Source organism: Octodon degus, unplaced genomic scaffold, assembly GCF_000260255.1.
Source record: "Octodon degus isolate 3935 unplaced genomic scaffold, OctDeg1.0 scaffold00375, whole genome shotgun sequence".
Lineage (NCBI taxonomy): Eukaryota > Metazoa > Chordata > Mammalia > Rodentia > Octodontidae > Octodon > Octodon degus.
This window is the reverse complement of record NW_004524951.1, coordinates 647,118-655,512: the sequence shown is the minus strand read 5'-3', so window position 1 is coordinate 655,512 and position 8,395 is coordinate 647,118. Positions and strand designations below refer to the sequence as shown.

The 8,395-nt window shown below is 35.4% G+C and overlaps 1 long non-coding RNA gene across 1 annotated transcript in view; it reads right to left on the bottom strand.

The window, feature by feature from the left end:
* Nucleotides 1–8,395, bottom strand: part of LOC111814609 — a 12,715-nt gene that overhangs the window by 889 nt on the left and 3,431 nt on the right. The window contains exon 2 of the long non-coding RNA XR_002819552.1: nucleotides 4,739–4,844. This is a non-coding gene — a long non-coding RNA (uncharacterized LOC111814609). The remainder of the gene's footprint in view (nucleotides 1–4,738; nucleotides 4,845–8,395) is intronic.

The following is an 8,395-nucleotide window of genomic DNA, read 5'->3' as shown; positions in this document are numbered from 1 at the left end:
ATCCCTCCTTGAGAGAGAGAGAGAGAGAGAGAGAGAGGTGTGTGGCCAGCTCAGCCCACCAGGGGGCGGGCTGGCTGGCATGTGCTGCTGAGGGATTGAACCGTGGTCCCTGTGCTTCGCTGAACTTGTTCTAAGTAGGTGCTTTAGACCACTGAGCCATCTCTCCAGCCCCAGCACTTTTCAATTATGAGAATACATTCAGAATTTTCTTTTAGTGAATTAGTTATTGCTTTCAGTGATTTCAGCAACAAAATTGAGTTACAAAACTTGCTTATTTTGCCTAGTCGACCTGCTCAATGAATTCAATCTTTCAATTCAGGGGAAGATATAATCTATGTTTAAGTTGGCAGATAAAGTGGTTGCATTCAAAGAAAAACTTGCATCTGTCCTTATATAGGAAACATTGGGACTTTTTTATATGATGAAATGTTAGCAGAGATTTTGAAAGTAATTGATCCAAAGCCTTCTTCTCCCAGTCGCTATAAGATCATCTATTTCAGCTTGCAAGTAGCACTATTTCCCAACTATAAAAGAATCCCAAACAGAGAAGGAACAGATCCACAATCAATTTGTTAATAAAAGAGGTGAATTAATTTTGCAAAAGATAATATAATACTTAACACATGATGCACATTATATCATATTATTTTATTATATATTAATAGTAATAGAAATAAAATATGCAATAAAAATGATATGCTTGAAGCACCCTGAGACCACACTTCATACTGCTTAGAGAAAAAAATGCCTTGTAAGAAAAACTGGTCACTGGTGCCAAGAAGGTGAAGAGACTGTTGTATAGACCAATTATTTTTTTCAAAGTTTTATTGATAAACAGATAGCAATGAGACAATTTCAAATCAAATCGGAAGTACAGTTTCAATAAATAATACACTGCATATATTCTTCTTAGTGGTTAATTGCTGTACAAGATGTGGACTTGTGATCCTATTTACAAACACCATTAGAACAAATCATTCTATTCATTAAGAGAATGCAACTATATATCTATCCTAACCACTTTGAATACACAGATACAAAATAGACATTCATCGGTATGCCCCATTTTTTCTAAGTTCCGTTATTGAATATTATAGGTGTGTAAACTCAGCAAAATATTCTAAAAGAGTCCAGTAGCCCATAATAGCATTGGGTCTTCTGTTTAACTGGCAATGTCAGAAATTATTGACCTGAGTCCCCCACAGCTCAACATAACAGCATGGCTTTATTTCCTATATTTCGTCTTCATACTTTTCTACTGGATGGTTAAGACCAAGGTAAAGCAGGACCTATGCAACAAGAGTTGTAGCTTTTTGGTCTGAGAAGGTCAGTGAAATGCCCTCAGGATTTATCCTGAGATCCTGTACCTCAGATTGTAGAACTTTTGTCAGTGTCAGCTATGTGGATGAGTCACGGCCATTGCTTGGCCAATGTGCTCTCTGTGAAAGCCTGAGAGAGTGTCTTCTCCCCATGTGACTCTCCTTAGGCACACTCTACGTCATTGATCACTTTCCTCTTTGGCCCCATAATCTTCTTGATCAGGAAATTTGGGACACTGCCGAGGTACATGACGTATATCGTACAGTCTCCCTAGTATAAGAACTCCAAAGAAGAAATACAAGTAGAGAGATATAATACAAGGAAAAGGAAAGCAGGATCTCAAGGACTAACTAATCAAGAGAGGGAAAGGTCATGATCTAGGAAACATGACGATGTCAAGCCATGCAGTTGTATGTAAAAGATGAGCAAGGCAATGATCCAGAGAATATTCAGAAGATTCTTTAATCTAGCAGTTAATTGGAAAGATTCTCACCCTGACTAACTATATCTACTGATACCTGTGAACTAAGCTACTGCAGTGCAGCTGGTAATTTGTAATAGACCAATTATTTTTAGACACTAATAATTAAAGTTGTATAGTGTCTGTCTTTCTGTTTTTGTATGATTTCATTCAACAAAATGATCTTTCATTTCAACCATAGGTTTAGGTATCATATGTTTTGCCCCATGTATCATTTGGATCAGTTGGAGGACACAGTTTTGGTTTCTATTCTACCATGCACATTCTTAATCCTCTCATTGTTTTCCAATAGAGACTATGTAGAGACTAACACACCCCTACAGTACTACTAAATGATTCAACAGTTCTGCTTCTTGCTACACCAATCCAAATAATGAAGTCAGTATGCTTAAGAGATGGCCACATGCCATTTAAAATGTACAAAGGATAAACTGAAGAAGTTTATGAATAGCTTGACTGCTTTAGGCAATGAGGCTTCATTCTGCCCCCTCAGTTATAATTAATTTGAGCCTCAGAAGCTCCCAGCCTAGTATTTTTTTGAGAAATTTCCATATTCTTTCCATCATGGATATGGTAATTTATACTTGCACCAATAGTGTACAACAGTTGTTTCTTTGAATCAGCATTATATCCCTTTAATAGTCCATGTCCTTTCTGAACTGCAATAAATTGAACATTTGCGCTTCCAATGCTATTCCAAAATTCTCATAAACTTCAGTCTGTCCTTTATATCCTTTGTGTATTTTAAATAGCATGTTATCAAGTGCACTAATTTTTTTTCTGCTTGACTTATTATTGAGGTCTCTTAATTTTAAATTTTACTCATAGATTTAATGTCATTGAGTTTTGTTTGAAAATTGATCATTTTCTCTTTTACTCTGAGTACTGTCTACTTTTTCTCTGTTACAAACTTATTAACTCTTCTTAAATTGCTAATTTAAATTCACTAAGAGATAATTCATACTGGTGACTATCTACTTGCTTTACAGTAGCTCATTTTGATGTCTAGATGACACCAAGTTCCTTAACTGTTTGAAACACATTGGTGTATGACATGTGTTTGGTCATTGAAGGACTTGAGATTTACTTCAGTCTTTATTACTTGTTTGTACATCTCTTAGAAGTTCAAGTGGGCTGATTTTTTTCCTCTGAGCCTGTAGTCATTTCTGGTATCTTACTACTAGATGCATATGAGTCAGGGTTTACTACAAGTCCTGTTGATGTACTATTGTGGCTTCTGTAATAGAAGGCAATCCCAGCTACAGAGTAGTGTAAATCTTTAGTTGATGTGTTCTTAAGCATGAATTAAAAGGGCATTAAAAAGGGTAATTTATTAGATAAATCTCTTGTTGGGCAAAGGATGGACACAAATGCCTTATCTTTGACTTTTCCTTAGGAGCTATGGAACTCTTCCCTGCTCTGAGAAGAATCACTATGAAAGAATAAGCCCCAGGCTCCAGTGCTGGATGTATAATTATGAATATGTGGGAAAAGCCACAGCTTTCTGAGACCAAAATACTTGTGAGGGCAAATGGCATTCTAAATAATTGATTTATTAGCCATAAAAAACTAAAATTATATTTATTCATCACATAGCGATTACTACAGCCACACTTTAACAATAGAAACTTGTAGCACACATAATCAGTATAATTGCTGCTGACCACAAACTCTGCCATTTCCTCACCTCTAACTGGACAGTCCTTAATGCTTCATTCTTAAATATGATGTTTGTTGTTTCCATTGGCTTAGAAGCCCCTGGATATCCTCTTGACTTTTGGTAAGTTATTCTACCCCTTGGCTATGTTTCTGATGATCCCTTTCTGAGTTAAAGTTGTGTCCAAGGGCTGGCCAAATAGCTCAGTGGATTAAAATACCTGAAAGCAGGCACAGGGGCTGGGCATTCAATTACTGGGCCTGCCGTGCCAGCCCCACCCCTGGGGCACTCTGAGATGGTGATTGAGACTGGGCATGGTAGCACACTTGCAATCCCAGCACTTGGGAGGCTGTAAACAGGCAGATCACTAAGAGTCTGATCTAGTAGTGAGACCCTGAATATCATGTAGACTATGCCATACATTACAAAAAAAGGAAAGAAAGAAAGAAGAAAGAAAGAAAGAAAGAAAGAAAGAAAGAAAGAAAGAAAGAAAGAAAGAAAGAGAAAAAGAAAGAATCCAAGTTGGTGCATAATTTGGGCTGGCAAGATGGCTCAGTAGAATAAGCGTTTCCCTGACAAGTGCAAGAGTCTGAGTTCAATACCTGGTTCTGGAAAAAAAAATTAATGGTGCATGACTCAATCTCAATCCACAAAATTTTCTTTCAAAATTTGTCAGGTGGAACTTACTAGGAAAAATCTCTCTGAGTGGGTCACATTGGATAAAGGATAGACTCCACATCTGACCTTCTTAGACAATAAATCCAACCAGTAAACATGCTGGAGATGACTCTTTGCCCCATGCTTCACCAATCATCTCTTCTTCTCAGTTCCTATAATTTTGCTTCCAGTGATAATTTAGCACACATATTCTTAACTGGTATTTAGCACATATATTCTTCACTGAAGGCTCTGCAAATTTCCAGTGGGTTCTTTGGAAACTCTGAGGTCAAGTGATTTACATGTAAAAATTTATGTAGTGTACATATTATATTTTAAAGTTTGAAAATTTAAAAACACAGTACAGTAGTTAAGGGAACAACTTTCTCCTTTCTTGCTGATAAGTCATAATAGACAAAATGAATAGAGCACCAAAACACTGACACAAAAATTAACATAAAAAGAAAAAAATCAATTGAGTGTACAATTTTCCTGTGTTCCTAAAATTCTTGTCATATGTGACATGAAATACAAATCTTCATTCATTCACTTATTCATTTTTTTTTAAAAAATACAAAGACAAAGTGTAAGGAACATGGAAATAGAAGCGGGTGTGCACTTACATCAATGGCTTCCTTGGCTGCTCAGTATCCCATGAGGCAATCTGATGTTATCTTTTTGAATGGGTTCTTCATTCACTTAACAAGGAAATCTTTCTAGGTGCTGAATCTAAAGGAAACGTGATAATGCTAAAATTTAAGGTCATCTTTCAAATTGAATGATTCTGTACTCCTGGTGGAAAACAAATCTCCCCAAGTGACCATTTTAAACAAGTAAATGCGAAAGGCACATTTTCAATCACCTTTTAACAATAATGTTGTTCTTGACCTTTAAGTTATTTCTATAAGCATTTAACTCTTACAAAAAGGCATCAACCATATAAGTATCTGATTACAAATATCCAGTAGATTAGCTGTATTATATCTACAAAGAATCTGATGTAAAGGAGCCAATCAAACTACTACTACTAGTAATAATAATAATAGTAATAACAATAACAATAAGAAAAAGAATGGGAGTTTGAAAGAACAGAATATACTCAGAATGCTAAAAATGAGACTGTCTTCAGAAAGTGCTATGATTCCTCCAGAAACAAGAATAAATGAGAATTTTGCTTTTTACTTTGATAATCCTAAAAGTTCATATCAGTTGTAGAAGTGCCTTGCACTACTATCATAAAAAACTATATTTCAATATTATCAATAGATATTGTCTAGATTTACATTATAAAATATGAAAGGTTCTATTTATCAGAAATAATGTACATGATGCTTGCTTATTTTTCTGAAAACAACTTATTTAAATGGAAAATACATCACAATATATTAAATTGAGCAATTTTCACTTAAGTAGGTTAACCATCAAATACTCATTTTGTGCATAAATGAACAGTATCTTATAAAGCCTGAGTTTCTAGATTTTAGTGTTTCATATGTAATACTGCATTCTGCGTATGATGAGACAAAAATTATATATATATATATATATATATATGGCTCACCTAGATTTCCTGTCATATATTTGGTCTCATTTATCACATCTAACCTACTCTATGGAGAGGACTACTAACATTCAGCAAGAGTGCAACAATGAGTCCATTTAAAATTATGACTGCATATTTTATATCAGCCAAATACATACCATTCCCAGAAGCAAATTTCAATAAAACAGACCTGAACAATTCACCTCTACTTGAATTTTATTTACTATACTTTTCGTACTATTTTTCTGTTTTATATCTAATGAGTCTAATTCTTTTCTGCTTTCCAACTGATTGATTTTTCCATTTGAGGATAAACAGACACCATAAGTGACATGGTTCCTCTTATGGTTTGTGTATAGTTGTCCCCCCGCAAAGACTCATGCAGTCATTGTGGCATCATTCTAAAGTTTGTGGTTAATTCATGATCTAAGGCTGAGATTATGGGCCTGGGTACTTCTGGGATTATGGGTGAGTGCTACACCGAGACTGAGGCAGATAGCAACATAAGGCAAGGAGAGAGGCCTGGCTCTGTCACTGCTGCTGCTGCTGCTCCCTTTTACCTTTGCTCTTTGAGGTTTTCTGCCACCATGAAGTGCTGTCCTCTGTCATGTGTCACTCTTCCTTGGAGACAGCTGAGTATGGACTGAGACCTCCACAAACTGAACTAAATAAAACTTTCCTTCATTAATTTGTGGTGTCATTTATTTTGTCCCAGCAATGAAAGAAAATAACTTAGACCATTCCACAGACCACTGAAAATGAAATTTCTCAGAGGGTATTCTTTTGGTCTGAATTCTTTTCTAGGACCCAGCATACCAGACCAAGTCCAGATGGACTGATCATACCAGTGGGTCTATAATCAAATAGAACACAGAGACAGACCACTTTCAAAAACACAGGGGATTCATAGCAATTGATCCAAAAGGCTACCTGAGCTCTCCTGAAAAGGATGTCCCCTCCTCTTAACATTGCACAGAAAATAAACCTCAAGTAAACTAATGATATCCAATATGCTTTTTGAAACATGCTATGTCCTTGCCTCTGTTTAAGCTACCTTTATAAAAGTGATAGTTTTGTCATACTCCATGGAATGCTTTCTATTCTTGTACTGGACACTGACCAGTTCATGAACTGCAAATAAAAGTCAATTAGATTTCTACTACTCAATTTGTTGAAATTTTGTTCATTGACATTCTAAACACATGCCCTTCATTATAGCAATTCTTCTGTGCAATCCATCAGCATCTTTTTGCCCAACATTCTCATAGTTTGTCAACACAATGGGTGTAAGTGAGGGAACAGTGTTAGAGAAAATTTAGTGAGCTCATATGGCATTGTCATAATTCAAGCAGTAAAACTACATTGATAGTTTTAAAATATTTTTAAATACTAATGAGTTTAAATCATGTGTATCTTTTTTGTATTTATTCTATTCCATTTAACGCAAGTGCAGGTCAACTTGAAAAATTGGTGCAAAGGGCAAGTAGAAATCCAAAAATGTTAGGAGAAAAATCTAAGCTGAGGTAGATGTAAATGGAAGAACTGACTGAACTTTGAAAGTGTTCTCCAAATCATGTACAAGATCAGCAGAAGTTAGAAACCTTATTGGCCTGACATAATGGACCAAATCCTCTGTCCAAATAATTTGCTGACAAGTAAGCTTGAGGAAAGTTTGACAACTCCTGGAAGCCAACTTGAAAATAACAAATAGTATTAAACATATTTAGAAAATATTTAAGAGTCTGAGCAAGATAAGTAGTTGTGGGCCAATAAGAGATGTTTATTTAGTATATTAAGAGGTTTTAAATAATTACAACTTTAAGGATTTAAAAGTAAAATAATAAATCAAAATTCATATAAGATCTTAAAATACCATATTTTGACAAGATACAAAAATCACGAAAAGAAGTAAGGATGCATTATTTATATTCAGGAAAGAAAACAAAACAAAAGCAGGCAATAGCAATTCTGTCTATGTAGGCCCAAAAGTTGAATTTAGCAGACAAATGTTTGACATCATTTATAAAAATATTAGGGTCAGAGAGACACCTCAGTGCACTAAGTGCCTGCTTAGGCACCTGAAAGGACCAAGGTTCAACCCTCAGCACCACACACCATGCGGGGCCCGCCCTGCAAGTGAGCAAGCCCCCAAGTCTGGTGGGGGGTGGTGCACAACTATAATCTCAGTGGTGGAGAGTCTGAAAACAGGAGGATCACTTCAAGTCTGAGCTATGTAGTGAGACCCTGTGCCAAATACATAAAAAAGAAAGAAATCATAAAATATTGAGGAACTTATAAGAACTTTCAGAATAAATTATGACAATTATTGTTCAAATAAAGAATAGACCATCAGAACTACAAAAAAAGGACATTCTAGATTTGAAAGATATTATTACTTAAACAAAAATTTCCCCAAATTGAGTGAGTATAAGTTGAGAAAAATGAAGAGCAATTTTTAAATGGAAATAGTTTGCCACAGAAAAATAAATATCTCATTGCAATCTCAATCTAGGTGTGTCTGCATTCTGCAATCCTTACTAATGCTGGCCAGAGACATTACTACACAGCACACTTTTTTCCATAATTTATTGAGAAACAAATAGCAATGAGACAGTTTCAAACCAAATTGGTAGGACAGTTTCAATAATTAACACATTGCATACATTCTTCCTAGTGGTTAATTGCCGTACAAGATGCAGACATGATATCCTATTTACAAACACTATTAGAACAAATC